Below are 15540 nucleotides of genomic sequence, written 5' to 3'. Positions count from 1 at the left end.
ACGGTTTAACCTAGAAGAACGAAATTTGGTGAGCCAAGTGGCATTGGGGTACTGATCATTACCTGGAAGTGTCATCAAGATTGGGAGTAAAAATGTGTGCTGAAATTTCAGGAAACTCGTAGTTTTTTTGAAGCTTCGCAACCCATTTCCATGAAAGTGATTTGCGCCTGTCTCTACTTAGGGCTACAGCAATAGGAAACAAACCATAGAGATATAACTTGGAACTACTTTATTGTGTCAAGTTTCAGAGAGCTAGCACAAACCGTGTTTGATTTAGAGTTCCAACTACATGTATCCATATAGGAGAAAACAGAGTGAAACCTAAAAATTAAAACTGTTACTGCCAACGAACGGTTTAACGTAGAAGAACGAAATTTGGTGAGCCAAGTGGGATTGGGGTACTGATCATTACCTAAAAGTGTCATCAAGATTGGGTGTAAAAAATGTGTGCTGCGACTTCAGGAAACTCGTAGTTTTTTGGAAGCTTGGCAACCCCTTTCCATGAAAGTGATTTGTGCCGGTCTCTGCTTAGGGCTACATCAATAGGAAACAAACCATAGAGATAGAACTTGGAACTAATTTATTGTGTCAAGTTTCAAAGAGCTAGCACAAACCATGTTTGATTTAGAGTTCCAACTACGTGTATCCATATAGGAGAAAACAGAGTGAAACCTAAAAATTAAAACTGTTACTGCCAACGAACGATTTAACCTAGAAGAACGATATTTGGTGTGCCAAGTGGGATTGGGGTACTGATCATTACCTAAAGGTGTCATCAAGACAGGGTGAAAAAATGTGTGCTGATATTTCAGGAAACTCGTAGTTTTTTGGAAGCTTGGCAACCCCTTTCCATGAAAGTGATTTGCGCCAGTCTCTCCTTAGGGCTACATCAAAAGGAAACAAACCATAGAGATAGAACTTGGAACTACTTTATTGTGTCAAGTTTCAAAGAGCTAGCACAAACCGTGTTTGGTTTAGAGTTCCAACTACATGTATCCATATTGGAGAAAACAGAGTGAAACCTAAAAATTAAAACTGTTACTGCCAACAAACGGTTGAAACTAGAAGAACGAAATTTGGTGAGCCAAGTGGGATTGGGTACTGATCATTACCTGAAAGTGTCATCAAGATTGGGTGAAAAAATATGTGCTGAGATTTCAGGAAACTCGTAGATTTTTGGAAGCTTGGCAACCCCTTTCCATGAAAGTGATTTGCGCTGTTCTCTGCTTAGGGCTACATCAATAGGAAACAAACCATAGAGATAGAACTTGGAACTGCTTTATTGTGTCAAGTTTCAAAGAGCTAGTACAAACCGTGTTTGATTTAGAGTTCCAAATACATGTATCCACATAGGAGAAAACAGAGTGAAACCTAAAAATTAAAACTGTTACTGCCAACGAACGGTTTAACCTAGAAGAACGAAATTTGGTGAGCCAAGTGACATTGGTGTACTGATCATGACATGTAAGTGTCATCCAGATTGGGTGAAAAAATGTGTGCTGAGATTTCAGGAAACTCGTAGTTTTTTGGAAGCTTGGCAACCCCTTTCCATGAAAGTGATTTGCGCCGGTCTCTGCTTAGGGCTACATCAATAGGAAACAAACCATAGAGATAGAACTTGTAACTACTTTATTGTGTCAATTTCAAAGTGCTAGTACAAACCGTGTTTGGTTTAGAGTTCCAACTACATGTATCCATATAGGAGAAAACAGAGTGAAACCTAAAAATTAAAACTGTTACTGCCAACGAACGGTTTAACCTAGAAGAACGAAATTTGGTGAGCCAAGTGGCATTGGGGTACTGATCATTACCTGGAAGTGTCATCAAGATTGGGAGTAAAAATGTGTGCTGAAATTTCAGGAAACTCGTAGTTTTTTTGAAGCTTCGCAACCCATTTCCATGAAAGTGATTTGCGCCTGTCTCTACTTAGGGCTACATCAATAGGAAACAAACCATAGAGATAGAACTTGGAAGTACTTTATTGTGTCAAGTTTCAAAGAGCTAGCACAAACCATGTTTGATTTAGAGTTCCAACTACGTGTATCCATATAGGAGAAAACAGAGTGAAACCTAAAATTTAAAACTGTTACTGCCAACGAACGGTTTAATCTAGAAGAACGAAATTTGGTGAGCCAAGTGACATTGGTGTACTGATCATGACATGTAAGTGTCATCAAGATTGGGTGAAAAAATGTGTGCTGAGATTTCAGGAAACTCGTAGTTTTTTGGAAGCTTGGCAACCCCTTTCCATGAAAGTGATTTGCGCCGGTCTCTGCTTAGGGCTACATCAATAGGAAACAAACCATAGAGATAGAACTTGTAACTACTTTATTGTGTCAATTTCAACGAGCTAGTACAAACCGTGTTTGGTTAGAGTTCCAACTACATGTATCCATATAGGAGAAAACAGAGTGAAACCTAAAAATTAAAACTGTTACTGCCAACGAACGGTTTAACCTAGAAGAACGAAATTTGGTGAGCCAAGTGGCATTGGGGTACTGATCATTACCTGTAAGTGTCATCAAGATTGGGAGTAAAAATGTGTGCTGAAATTTCAGGAAACTCGTAGTTTTTTTGAAGCTTCGCAACCCATTTCCATGAAAGTGATTTGCGCCTGTCTCTACTTAGGGCTACATCAATAGGAAACAAACCATAGAGATATAACTTGGAACTACTTTATTGTGTCAAGTTTCAGAGAGCTAGCACAAACCGTGTTTGATTTAGAGTTCCAACTACATGTATCCATATAGGAGAAAACAGAGTGAAACCTAAAAATTAAAACTGTTACTGCCAACGAACGGTTTAACGTAGAAGAACGAAATTTGGTGAGCCAAGTGGGATTGGGGTACTGATCATTACCTAAAAGTGTCATCAAGATTGGGTGTAAAAATGTGTGCTGCGACTTCAGGAAACTCGTAGTTTTTTGGAAGCTTGGCAACCCCTTTCCATGAAAGTGATTTGTGCCGGTCTCTGCTTAGGGCTACATCAATAGGAAACAAACCATAGAGATAGAACTTGGAACTAATTTATTGTGTCAAGTTTCAAAGAGCTAGCACAAACCGTGTTCGATTTAGAGTTCCAACTACATGTATCCATAGAGGAGAAAACAGAGTGAAACCTAAAAATTAAAACTGTTACTGCCAACGAACGGTTTAACCTAGAAGAACGAAATTTGGTGAGCCAAGTGGCATTGGGGTACTGATCATTACCTGTAAGTGCCATCATGATTGGGTGAAAAAATGTCTGCTAAGATTTCAGGAAACTCGTAGTTTTTTGGAAGCTTGGCAACCCCTTTCCATGAAAGTGATTTGTGCAAGTCTCTGCTTAGGGCTACATCAATAGGAAACAAATCATAGAGATAGAACTTGGAACTACTTTATTGTGTCAAGTTTCAAAGAGCTAGCACAAACCGTGTTTGATTTAGAGTTCCAACTACATGTATCCATATTGGAGAAAACAGAGTGAAACCTAAAAATTAAAACTGTTACTGCCAACGAATGGTTAAACCTAGAAGAACGAAATTTGGTGAACCAAGTGACATTGGTGTACTGATCATGGCATGTATGTGTCATCAAGATTGGGTGAAAAAATGTGTGCTGAGATTTCAGGAAACTGGTAGTTTTTTGGAAGCTTGGCAACCCCTTTCCATGAAAGTGATATGCGCCAGTCTCTGCTTAGGACTACATCAAGAGGAAACAAAGCATAGAGATAGAACTTGGATGTACTTTATTTTGTCAAGTTTCAAAGAGCTAGCACATACCGTGTTTGATTTAGAGTTCCAACTACATGTATCCATATAGGAGAAAACAGAGTGAAACCTAAAAATTAAAACTGTTACTACCAACAAGCGGTTGAACCTAGAAGAACGAAATCTGGTGAGCCAAGCGGGATTGGGTACTGATCATTACCTGAAAGTGTCATCAAAATTGGGTGAAAAAATGTGTGCTGAGATTTCAGGAAACTCGTAGTTTTTTGGAAGCTTGGCAACCCCTTTCCATGAAAGTGATTTGTGCCAGTCTCTCCTTAGGGCTACATCAAAAGGAAACAAACCATAGAGATAGAACTTGGAACTACTTTATTGTGTCAAGTTTCAAAGAGCTAGCACAAACCGTGTTTGATTTAGAGTTCCAACTACATGTATCCATATTGGAGAAAACAGAGTGAAACCTAAAAATTAAAACTGTTACTGCCAACAAACGGTTGAAACTAGAAGAACGAAATTTGGTGAGCCAAGTGGGATTGGGTACTGATCATTACCTGAAAGTGTCATCAAGATTGGGTGAAAAAATATGTGCTGAGATTTCAGGAAACTCGTAGTTTTTTGGAAGCTTGGCAACCCCTTTCCATGAAAGTGATTTGTGCTGTTCTCTGCTTAGGGCTACATCAATAGGAAACAAATCATAGAGATAGAACTTGGAACTGCTTTATTGTGTCAAGTTTCAAAGAGCTAGTACAAACCGTGTTTGATTTAGAGTTCCAAATACATGTATCCACATAGGAGAAAACAGAGTGAAACCTAAAAATTAAAACTGTTACTGCCAACGAACGGTTTAACCTAGAAGAACGAAATTTGGTGAGCCAAGTGACATTGGTGTACTGATCATGACATGTAAGTGTCATCCAGATTGGGTGAAAAAATGTGTGCTGAGATTTCAGGAAACTCGTAGATTTTTGGAAGCTTGGCAACCCCTTTCCATGAAAGTGATTTGCGCCGGTCTCTGCTTAGGGCTACATCAATAGGAAACAAACCATAGAGATAGAACTTGTAACTACTTTATTCTGTAAAGTTTCAAAGAGCTAGTACAAACCGTGTTTGGTTTAGAGTTCCAACTACATGTATCCATATATGAGAAAACAGAGTGAAACCTAAAAATTAAAACTGTTACTGCCAACGAACGGTTTAAACTAGAAGAACGAAATTTGGTGAGCCAAGTGGCATTGGGGTACTGATCATTACCTGGAAGTGTCATCAAGATTGGGAGTAAAAATGTGTGCTGAAATTTCAGGAAACTCGTAGTTTTTTTGAAGCTTCGCAACCCATTTCCATGAAAGTGATTTGCGCCTGTCTCTACTTAGGGCTACATCAATAGGAAACAAACCATAGAGATAGAACTTGGAAGTACTTTATTGTGTCAAGTTTCAAAGAGCTAGCACAAACCATGTTTGATTTAGAGTTCCAACTACGTGTATCCATATAGGAGAAAACAGAGTGAAACCTAAAAATTAAAACTGTTACTGCCAACGAACGGTTTAACCTAGAAGAACGAAATTTGGTGAGCCAAGTGACATTGGTGTACTGATCATGACATGTAAGTGTCATCAAGATTGGGTGAAAAAATGTGTGCTGAGATTTCAGGAAACTCGTAGTTTTTTGGAAGCTTGGCAACCCCTTTCCATGAAAGTGATTTGCGCCGGTCTCTGCTTAGGGCTACATCAATAGGAAACAAACCATAGAGATAGAACTTGTAACTACTTTATTGTGTCAATTTCAACGAGCTAGTACAAACCGTGTTTGGTTTAGAGTTCCAACTACATGTATCCATATAGGAGAAAACAGAGTGAAACCTAAAAATTAAAACTGTTACTGCCAACGAACGGTTTAACCTAGAAGAACGAAATTTGGTGAGCCAAGTGGCATTGGGGTACTGATCATTACCTGTAAGTGTCATCAAGATTGGGAGTAAAAATGTGTGCTGAAATTTCAGGAAACTCGTAGTTTTTTTGAAGCTTCGCAACCCATTTCCATGAAAGTGATTTGCGCCTGTCTCTACTTAGGGCTACAGCAATAGGAAACAAACCATAGAGATATAACTTGGAACTACTTTATTGTGTCAAGTTTCAGAGAGCTAGCACAAACCGTGTTTGATTTAGAGTTCCAACTACATGTATCCATATAGGAGAAAACAGAGTGAAACCTAAAAATTAAAACTGTTACTGCCAACGAACGGTTTAACGTAGAAGAACGAAATTTGGTGAGCCAAGTGGGATTGGGGTACTGATCATTACCTAAAAGTGTCATCAAGATTGGGTGTAAAAAATGTGTGCTGCGACTTCAGGAAACTCGTAGTTTTTTGGAAGCTTGGCAACCCCTTTCCATGAAAGTGATTTGTGCCGGTCTCTGCTTAGGGCTACATCAATAGGAAACAAACCATAGAGATAGAACTTGGAACTAATTTATTGTGTCAAGTTTCAAAGAGCTAGCACAAACCATGTTTGATTTAGAGTTCCAACTACGTGTATCCATATAGGAGAAAACAGAGTGAAACCTAAAAATTAAAACTGTTACTGCCAACGAACGATTTAACCTAGAAGAACGATATTTGGTGTGCCAAGTGGGATTGGGGTACTGATCATTACCTAAAGGTGTCATCAAGACAGGGTGAAAAAATGTGTGCTGATATTTCAGGAAACTCGTAGTTTTTTGGAAGCTTGGCAACCCCTTTCCATGAAAGTGATTTGCGCCAGTCTCTCCTTAGGGCTACATCAAAAGGAAACAAACCATAGAGATAGAACTTGGAACTACTTTATTGTGTCAAGTTTCAAAGAGCTAGCACAAACCGTGTTTGGTTTAGAGTTCCAACTACATGTATCCATATTGGAGAAAACAGAGTGAAACCTAAAAATTAAAACTGTTACTGCCAACAAACGGTTGAAACTAGAAGAACGAAATTTGGTGAGCCAAGTGGGATTGGGTACTGATCATTACCTGAAAGTGTCATCAAGATTGGGTGAAAAAATATGTGCTGAGATTTCAGGAAACTCGTAGATTTTTGGAAGCTTGGCAACCCCTTTCCATGAAAGTGATTTGCGCTGTTCTCTGCTTAGGGCTACATCAATAGGAAACAAACCATAGAGATAGAACTTGGAACTGCTTTATTGTGTCAAGTTTCAAAGAGCTAGTACAAACCGTGTTTGATTTAGAGTTCCAAATACATGTATCCACATAGGAGAAAACAGAGTGAAACCTAAAAATTAAAACTGTTACTGCCAACGAACGGTTTAACCTAGAAGAACGAAATTTGGTGAGCCAAGTGACATTGGTGTACTGATCATGACATGTAAGTGTCATCCAGATTGGGTGAAAAAATGTGTGCTGAGATTTCAGGAAACTCGTAGTTTTTTGGAAGCTTGGCAACCCCTTTCCATGAAAGTGATTTGCGCCGGTCTCTGCTTAGGGCTACATCAATAGGAAACAAACCATAGAGATAGAACTTGTAACTACTTTATTGTGTCAATTTCAAAGTGCTAGTACAAACCGTGTTTGGTTTAGAGTTCCAACTACATGTATCCATATAGGAGAAAACAGAGTGAAACCTAAAAATTAAAACTGTTACTGCCAACGAACGGTTTAACCTAGAAGAACGAAATTTGGTGAGCCAAGTGGCATTGGGGTACTGATCATTACCTGGAAGTGTCATCAAGATTGGGAGTAAAAATGTGTGCTGAAATTTCAGGAAACTCGTAGTTTTTTTGAAGCTTCGCAACCCATTTCCATGAAAGTGATTTGCGCCTGTCTCTACTTAGGGCTACATCAATAGGAAACAAACCATAGAGATAGAACTTGGAAGTACTTTATTGTGTCAAGTTTCAAAGAGCTAGCACAAACCATGTTTGATTTAGAGTTCCAACTACGTGTATCCATATAGGAGAAAACAGAGTGAAACCTAAAATTTAAAACTGTTACTGCCAACGAACGGTTTAATCTAGAAGAACGAAATTTGGTGAGCCAAGTGACATTGGTGTACTGATCATGACATGTAAGTGTCATCAAGATTGGGTGAAAAAATGTGTGCTGAGATTTCAGGAAACTCGTAGTTTTTTGGAAGCTTGGCAACCCCTTTCCATGAAAGTGATTTGCGCCGGTCTCTGCTTAGGGCTACATCAATAGGAAACAAACCATAGAGATAGAACTTGTAACTACTTTATTGTGTCAATTTCAACGAGCTAGTACAAACCGTGTTTGGTTAGAGTTCCAACTACATGTATCCATATAGGAGAAAACAGAGTGAAACCTAAAAATTAAAACTGTTACTGCCAACGAACGGTTTAACCTAGAAGAACGAAATTTGGTGAGCCAAGTGGCATTGGGGTACTGATCATTACCTGTAAGTGTCATCAAGATTGGGAGTAAAAATGTGTGCTGAAATTTCAGGAAACTCGTAGTTTTTTTGAAGCTTCGCAACCCATTTCCATGAAAGTGATTTGCGCCTGTCTCTACTTAGGGCTACATCAATAGGAAACAAACCATAGAGATATAACTTGGAACTACTTTATTGTGTCAAGTTTCAGAGAGCTAGCACAAACCGTGTTTGATTTAGAGTTCCAACTACATGTATCCATATAGGAGAAAACAGAGTGAAACCTAAAAATTAAAACTGTTACTGCCAACGAACGGTTTAACATAGAAGAACGAAATTTGGTGAGCCAAGTGGGATTGGGGTACTGATCATTACCTAAAAGTGTCATCAAGATTGGGTGTAAAAATGTGTGCTGCGACTTCAGGAAACTCGTAGTTTTTTGGAAGCTTGGCAACCCCTTTCCATGAAAGTGATTTGTGCCGGTCTCTGCTTAGGGCTACATCAATAGGAAACAAACCATAGAGATAGAACTTGGAACTAATTTATTGTGTCAAGTTTCAAAGAGCTAGCACAAACCGTGTTCGATTTAGAGTTCCAACTACATGTATCCATAGAGGAGAAAACAGAGTGAAACCTAAAAATTAAAACTGTTACTGCCAACGAACGGTTTAACCTAGAAGAACGAAATTTGGTGAGCCAAGTGGCATTGGGGTACTGATCATTACCTGTAAGTGCCATCATGATTGGGTGAAAAAATGTCTGCTAAGATTTCAGGAAACTCGTAGTTTTTTGGAAGCTTGGCAACCCCTTTCCATGAAAGTGATTTGTGCAAGTCTCTGCTTAGGGCTACATCAATAGGAAACAAATCATAGAGATAGAACTTGGAACTACTTTATTGTGTCAAGTTTCAAAGAGCTAGCACAAACCGTGTTTGATTTAGAGTTCCAACTACATGTATCCATATTGGAGAAAACAGAGTGAAACCTAAAAATTAAAACTGTTACTGCCAACGAATGGTTAAACCTAGAAGAACGAAATTTGGTGAACCAAGTGACATTGGTGTACTGATCATGGCATGTATGTGTCATCAAGATTGGGTGAAAAAATGTGTGCTGAGATTTCAGGAAACTGGTAGTTTTTTGGAAGCTTGGCAACCCCTTTCCATGAAAGTGATATGCGCCAGTCTCTGCTTAGGACTACATCAAGAGGAAACAAAGCATAGAGATAGAACTTGGATGTACTTTATTTTGTCAAGTTTCAAAGAGCTAGCACATACCGTGTTTGATTTAGAGTTCCAACTACATGTATCCATATAGGAGAAAACAGAGTGAAACCTAAAAATTAAAACTGTTACTACCAACAAGCTGTTGAACCTAGAAGAACGAAATCTGGTGAGCCAAGCGGGATTGGGTACTGATCATTACCTGAAAGTGTCATCAAAATTGGGTGAAAAAATGTGTGCTGAGATTTCAGGAAACTCGTAGTTTTTTGGAAGCTTGGCAACCCCTTTCCATGAAAGTGATTTGTGCCAGTCTCTCCTTAGGGCTACATCAAAAGGAAACAAACCATAGAGATAGAACTTGGAACTACTTTATTGTGTCAAGTTTCAAAGAGCTAGCACAAACCGTGTTTGATTTAGAGTTCCAACTACATGTATCCATATTGGAGAAAACAGAGTGAAACCTAAAAATTAAAACTGTTACTGCCAACAAACGGTTGAAACTAGAAGAACGAAATTTGGTGAGCCAAGTGGGATTGGGTACTGATCATTACCTGAAAGTGTCATCAAGATTGGGTGAAAAAATATGTGCTGAGATTTCAGGAAACTCGTAGTTTTTTGGAAGCTTGGCAACCCCTTTCCATGAAAGTGATTTGTGCTGTTCTCTGCTTAGGGCTACATCAATAGGAAACAAATCATAGAGATAGAACTTGGAACTGCTTTATTGTGTCAAGTTTCAAAGAGCTAGTACAAACCGTGTTTGATTTAGAGTTCCAAATACATGTATCCACATAGGAGAAAACAGAGTGAAACCTAAAAATTAAAACTGTTACTGCCAACGAACGGTTTAACCTAGAAGAACGAAATTTGGTGAGCCAAGTGACATTGGTGTACTGATCATGACATGTAAGTGTCATCCAGATTGGGTGAAAAAATGTGTGCTGAGATTTCAGGAAACTCGTAGATTTTTGGAAGCTTGGCAACCCCTTTCCATGAAAGTGATTTGCGCCGGTCTCTGCTTAGGGCTACATCAATAGGAAACAAACCATAGAGATAGAACTTGTAACTACTTTATTCTGTAAAGTTTCAAAGAGCTAGTACAAACCGTGTTTGGTTTAGAGTTCCAACTACATGTATCCATATAGGAGAAAACAGAGTGAAACCTAAAAATTAAAACTGTTACTGCCAACGAACGGTTTAACCTAGAAGAACGAAATTTGGTGAGCCAAGTGGCATTGGGGTACTGATCATTACCTGGAAGTGTCATCAAGATTGGGAGTAAAAATGTGTGCTGAAATTTCAGGAAACTCGTAGTTTTTTTGAAGCTTCGCAACCCATTTCCATGAAAGTGATTTGCGCCTGTCTCTACTTAGGGCTACATCAATAGGAAACAAACCATAGAGATAGAACTTGGAAGTACTTTATTGTGTCAAGTTTCAAAGAGCTAGCACAAACCATGTTTGATTTAGAGTTCCAACTACGTGTATCCATATAGGAGAAAACAGAGTGAAACCTAAAAATTAAAACTGTTACTGCCAACGAACGGTTTAACCTAGAAGAACGAAATTTGGTGAGCCAAGTGACATTGGTGTACTGATCATGACATGTAAGTGTCATCAAGATTGGGTGAAAAAATGTGTGCTGAGATTTCAGGAAACTCGTAGTTTTTTGGAAGCTTGGCAACCCCTTTCCATGAAAGTGATTTGCGCCGGTCTCTGCTTAGGGCTACATCAATAGGAAACAAACCATAGAGATAGAACTTGTAACTACTTTATTGTGTCAATTTCAACGAGCTAGTACAAACCGTGTTTGGTTTAGAGTTCCAACTACATGTATCCATATAGGAGAAAACAGAGTGAAACCTAAAAATTAAAACTGTTACTGCCAACGAACGGTTTAACCTAGAAGAACGAAATTTGGTGAGCCAAGTGGCATTGGGGTACTGATCATTACCTGTAAGTGTCATCAAGATTGGGAGTAAAAATGTGTGCTGAAATTTCAGGAAACTCGTAGTTTTTTTGAAGCTTCGCAACCCATTTCCATGAAAGTGATTTGCGCCTGTCTCTACTTAGGGCTACAACAATAGGAAACAAACCATAGAGATATAACTTGGAACTACTTTATTGTGTCAAGTTTCAGAGAGCTAGCACAAACCGTGTTTGATTTAGAGTTCCAACTACATGTATCCATATAGGAGAAAACAGAGTGAAACCTAAAAATTAAAACTGTTACTGCCAACGAACGGTTTAACGTAGAAGAACGAAATTTGGTGAGCCAAGTGGGATTGGGGTACTGATCATTACCTAAAAGTGTCATCAAGATTGGGTGTAAAAAATGTGTGCTGCGACTTCAGGAAACTCGTAGTTTTTTGGAAGCTTGGCAACCCCTTTCCATGAAAGTGATTTGTGCCGGTCTCTGCTTAGGGCTACATCAATAGGAAACAAACCATAGAGATAGAACTTGGAACTAATTTATTGTGTCAAGTTTCAAAGAGCTAGCACAAACCATGTTTGATTTAGAGTTCCAACTACGTGTATCCATATAGGAGAAAACAGAGTGAAACCTAAAAATTAAAACTGTTACTGCCAACGAACGATTTAACCTAGAAGAACGATATTTGGTGTGCCAAGTGGGATTGGGGTACTGATCATTACCTAAAGGTGTCATCAAGACAGGGTGAAAAAATGTGTGCTGATATTTCAGGAAACTCGTAGTTTTTTGGAAGCTTGGCAACCCCTTTCCATGAAAGTGATTTGCGCCAGTCTCTCCTTAGGGCTACATCAAAAGGAAACAAACCATAGAGATAGAACTTGGAACTACTTTATTGTGTCAAGTTTCAAAGAGCTAGCACAAACCGTGTTTGGTTTAGAGTTCCAACTACATGTATCCATATTGGAGAAAACAGAGTGAAACCTAAAAATTAAAACTCTTACTGCCAACAAACGGTTGAAACTAGAAGAACGAAATTTGGTGAGCCAAGTGGGATTGGGTACTGATCATTACCTGAAAGTGTCATCAAGATTGGGTGAAAAAATATGTGCTGAGATTTCAGGAAACTCGTAGATTTTTGGAAGCTTGGCAACCCCTTTCCATGAAAGTGATTTGCGCTGTTCTCTGCTTAGGGCTACATCAATAGGAAACAAACCATAGAGATAGAACTTGGAACTGCTTTATTGTGTCAAGTTTCAAAGAGCTAGTACAAACCGTGTTTGATTTAGAGTTCCAAATACATGTATCCACATAGGAGAAAACAGAGTGAAACCTAAAAATTAAAACTGTTACTGCCAACGAACGGTTTAACCTAGAAGAACGAAATTTGGTGAGCCAAGTGACATTGGTGTACTGATCATGACATGTAAGTGTCATCCAGATTGGGTGAAAAAATGTGTGCTGAGATTTCAGGAAACTCGTAGTTTTTTGGAAGCTTGGCAACCCCTTTCCATGAAAGTGATTTGCGCCGGTCTCTGCTTAGGGCTACATCAATAGGAAACAAACCATAGAGATAGAACTTGTAACTACTTTATTGTGTCAATTTCAAAGAGCTAGTACAAACCGTGTTTGGTTTAGAGTTCCAACTACATGTATCCATATAGGAGAAAACAGAGTGAAACCTAAAAATTAAAACTGTTACTGCCAACGAACGGTTTAACCTAGAAGAACGAAATTTGGTGAGCCAAGTGGCATTGGGGTACTGATCATTACCTGGAAGTGTCATCAAGATTGGGAGTAAAAATGTGTGCTGAAATTTCAGGAAACTCGTAGTTTTTTTGAAGCTTCGCAACCCATTTCCATGAAAGTGATTTGCGCCTGTCTCTAATTAGGGCTACATCAATAGGAAACAAACCATAGAGATAGAACTTGGAAGTACTTTATTGTGTCAAGTTTCAAAGAGCTAGCACAAACCATGTTTGATTTAGAGTTCCAACTACGTGTATCCATATAGGAGAAAACAGAGTGAAACCTAAAATTTAAAACTGTTACTGCCAACGAACGGTTTAATCTAGAAGAACGAAATTTGGTGAGCCAAGTGACATTGGTGTTCTGATCATGACATGTAAGTGTCATCAAGATTGGGTGAAAAAATGTGTGCTGAGATTTCAGGAAACTCGTAGTTTTTTGGAAGCTTGGCAACCCCTTTCCATGAAAGTGATTTGCGCCGGTCTCTGCTTAGGGCTACATCAATAGGAAACAAACCATAGAGATAGAACTTGTAACTACTTTATTGTGTCAATTTCAACGAGCTAGTACAAACCGTGTTTGGTTAGAGTTCCAACTACATGTATCCATATAGGAGAAAACAGAGTGAAACCTAAAAATTAAAACTGTTACTGCCAACGAACGGTTTAACCTAGAAGAACGAAATTTGGTGAGCCAAGTGGCATTGGGGTACTGATCATTACCTGTAAGTGTCATCAAGATTGGGAGTAAAAATGTGTGCTGAAATTTCAGGAAACTCGTAGTTTTTTTGAAGCTTCGCAACCCATTTCCATGAAAGTGATTTGCGCCTGTCTCTACTTAGGGCTACATCAATAGGAAACAAACCATAGAGATATAACTTGGAACTACTTTATTGTGTCAAGTTTCAGAGAGCTAGCACAAACCGTGTTTGATTTAGAGTTCCAACTACATGTATCCATATAGGAGAAAACAGAGTGAAACCTAAAAATTAAAACTGTTACTGCCAACGAACGGTTTAACCTAGAAGAACGAAATTTGGTGAGCCAAGTGGCATTGGGGTACTGATCATTACCTGTAAGTGCCATCATGATTGGGTGAAAAAATGTCTGCTAAGATTTCACGAAACTCGTAGTTTTTTGGAAGCTTGGCAACCCCTTTCCATGAAAGTGATTTGTGCAAGTCTCTGCTTAGGGCTATATCAATAGGAAACAAATCATAGAGATAGAACTTGGAACTACTTTATTGTGTCAAGTTTCAAAGAGCTAGCACAAACCGTGTTTGATTTAGAGTTCCAACTACATGTATCCATATTGGAGAAAACAGAGTGAAACCTAAAAATTAAAACTGTTACTGCCAACGAATGGTTAAACCTAGAAGAACGAAATTTGGTGAACCAAGTGACATTGGTGTACTGATCATGGCATGTATGTGTCATCAAGATTGGGTGAAAAAATGTGTGCTGAGATTTCAGGAAACTCGTAGTTTTTTGGAAGCTTGGCAACCCCTTTCCATGAAAGTGATATGCGCCAGTCTCTGCTTAGGACTACATCAAGAGGAAACAAAGCATAGAGATAGAACTTGGATGTACTTTATTTTGTCAAGTTTCAAAGAGCTAGCACATACCGTGTTTGATTTAGAGTTCCAACTACATGTATCCATATAGGAGAAAACAGAGTGAAACCTAAAAATTAAAACTGTTACTACCAACAAGCGGTTGAACCTAGAAGAACGAAATCTGGTGAGCCAAGCGGGATTGGGTACTGATCATTACCTGAAAGTGTCATCAAAATTGGGTGAAAAAATGTGTGCTGAGATTTCAGGAAACTCGTAGTTTTTTGGAAGCTTGGCAACCCCTTTCCATGAAACTGATTTGCGCTGGTCTCTGCTTAGGGCTACATCAATAGGAAACAAGCCATAGAGATACAACTTGAAACTACTTTATTGTGTCAAGTTTCAAAGAGCTAGCACAAACCGTGTTTGATTTAGAGTTCCAAATACATGTATCCATATAGGAAAAAACAGAGTGAAACCTAAAAATTAAAACTGTTACTGCCAACGAATGGTTTAACCTAGAAGAACGAAATTCGGGGAGCCAAGTGGGATTGGGGTACTGATCATTACCTGAAAGTGTCATCAAGATTGGGTGAAAAAAGGTGTGCTGAGATTTCAGGAAACTCGTAGATTTTTGGAAGCTTGGCAACCCCTTTCCATGAAAGTGATTTGCGCCAGTCTCTCCTTAGGGCTACATCAATAGGAAACAAACCATAGAGATAGAACTTGGAACTACTTTATTGTGTCAAGTTTCAAAGAGCTAGCACAATCCAGGTTTGATTTAGAGTTCCAAATACATGTATCCATATAGGAGAAAACAGAGTGAAACCTAAAAATTAAAACTGTTACTGCCAACGAACAGTTTAACCTAGAAGAACGAAACTTGGTGAGCCAAGTGACATTGGTGTACTGATCATGACATGTAAGTGTCATCAAGATTGGGTGAAAAAATGTGTGCTGAGATTTCAGGAAACTCGTAGTTTTTTGGGAGCTTGGCCAACCCTTTCCATGAAA

The sequence above is a fragment of the Spermophilus citellus genome (assembly GCF_964194105.1).
Source record: "Spermophilus citellus genome assembly, chromosome: 2".
Classification (NCBI taxonomy): domain Eukaryota; kingdom Metazoa; phylum Chordata; class Mammalia; order Rodentia; family Sciuridae; genus Spermophilus; species Spermophilus citellus.
This window is presented reverse-complemented; position numbering follows the sequence as displayed.